The sequence below is a fragment of the Serinus canaria genome, chromosome 3 (genome assembly GCF_022539315.1).
Source record: "Serinus canaria isolate serCan28SL12 chromosome 3, serCan2020, whole genome shotgun sequence".
NCBI classification, from domain to species: Eukaryota; Metazoa; Chordata; class Aves; order Passeriformes; family Fringillidae; genus Serinus; species Serinus canaria.
Window position 1 is genome coordinate 61,425,529 of NC_066316.1, and position 2,195 is coordinate 61,427,723.

The following is a 2,195-nucleotide window of genomic DNA, read 5'->3' on the forward strand; positions in this document are numbered from 1 at the left end:
CGACGGCCCGCCCCCGGCAAGGCCCGCCCTGCCGAGGGTGACGGGCGGGGGCCGCCCACCGCCGGGGTGCGGAGGCGTGCGGAGGAGCGGGCGGCCGCCTGCCTGCCTGGCGGGGTCTCTGCCGCCCTCGGCTCACGGCAGGCAGGGAGCGGAGCCGGCACGGGGCCAGGGAGGGAGGGGTACGGGGTTCCGAGCATCCTCAGAGCTCGCCCTGCGGGGAGAAGGAACAGTACTGAATTCCCAGCCCTCCGATGCTGCCGGAAAAAGAGGGGTGGCCAATGTCGCCCCGCTGTCCATCTCTCACCGGGCATTTGGGACGATCTTGCTCCCCTCCACCAGTAGCACACGAGCCGGATCAGCCCCCTGCCCAGTGCTCCAGAGTCCCGGGAGGTGGCAGCAGGCCCGGTCTCCCTTCTTGCGGTGCCGCGAGTTGTGTTATCGGGCACACGAGAGTGCGTTGGAGAGCTGTGTAAGTCCCGGGAAATGTATAAATCCCTCCCGGCCGGGCGCGCGTCCCCGGCCGCCCCGTCCCGCTGGGCTCCACGGGCGCGCCGAGGGCTAGCGGGCGCTTGCAGGGCCGGGAGCCAAGCACAGTGATAATCCCTGCTGGGAACGGCTTGGGAGGAAGTTTAGCGTCTCGCTTACCGGAGGATCTGCAGCAGGCGGGTTTTATTTTGCTTTTGTTTGGGATTTCCCCACCCCGTTTGTTTGTGTTTTCAAATTCTGAATTCCTGACAAAATACATTCGGAGTGGTATGTTCTCCGCAGAAATTTAATCTTTCAACTGCGGTGACTGCCCCTGTCTGCCTGTTCCCCCTTCCATCCCCTTTGCTACCATCCTAGGAACGTTTTTCTCTCGCTCCTGCTGTCGGACGCTGGCCGAGAGGGGCCGGGACGGGGCAGGGAGGGTTCGGCACCAGCTTGCACACCTCTGCCTTATCCTGGCTCTCGGAGGCACACAGATTCGCGGTCGCTGAGCAGCCCGGAGGACTTGAAGGCTACCGGTGAGGGGGCTGCCCTTGCTACGACTCGGTGCCTTGTCGGGACAGGCGGGGCAGCCCCCTCGCCGCCCCGCCTGGCCGCCCGACCGGGGCTCCGGCAAGCGGCACCTGCCGGAGAGAGAGGCGGGAAGGAGCTGCCGGCGTCGCCGCAAAATGACAGAGCGGCGAAAAGTCTCCCGTTCAGCGCGGCGTGGCCCCGCGACCCTCACCGTGGCCGCACTGCTCTCGCCTCTCCGGGTTTCCAGGCGGCGACAGCACGATGCTGATCCGGACAGAGGGAGGGAGGGAAGAAGGGCCGGAGGGGCCGATGACTCCCGTTTTCCCTTTCGGGGCAGGCTGCGAGCTCGCTGGGCCGGAGGGAGCGGGAACCTTCCCGGCACGGCTCCGTTCGGCAGCGCCGGTGCCGCTTCTGCCTGCGGGCGGAGTTTGGCCCGGCTGCTTTATATTTAGCAGCCGACGGTACCAATGACTCAGTTTTCCACTCGGTTAAATGCCGTGGAAGGTACAGGTGGTTTGGTTCGTTCGCGCGTGTGCGTGCGGCAAAGTGCCGTTGCGAATGAGAAACCGGCGCCAGCTCTTTTGTACGCCGACATCCGCCATCTCTGCAATTATATTTGGTTGCACGTCGGGTGTTTGCCCTTTCATGTGGATGTTGCTACTATGTAAAGGAACAGCGGGATTTCATGCCTCATTGCTCTACCGGGACATCCTTTTCATGCCCGTATTTGCAGAGTTACTAAAAGCTCCGCGGCTGCTCACTCACAACAGAAGCAAGCGTCCGCGGGAATGGCGAAGACAGCTCCAGGGAACTTGGGACGCATTCCCCACAATGGCCCCTTTGATGGGATCTGAACAAAAACCAAACCAAACCAAAATACAACCCCCCCCCCAAAGAGAAAAAAAAAAAAGGAAAAAAAAAAAACCAAACCAAAACCCACGAAATAAATCCCCACGAACAAACAACCCTAAAAAGTATCGGGATCTCTCGGGAGAAGTGGACTAGCAGGAGCAGCCTGTGGCGCCCGACTGCAATTTGAAGCACAAACGCTTTAGGAGTCTGGGATTAAGGCTCAGCAGTTTCAGTGCTCGACGGGGGCGGGAGGGTTTCTATAATATTTTTAAAATCCCAATAAACAAAAAAAAAAAAAAAAAAAAAAAAAAAAAAAAAAAAACCACCCCAAATTATTTTTCGTT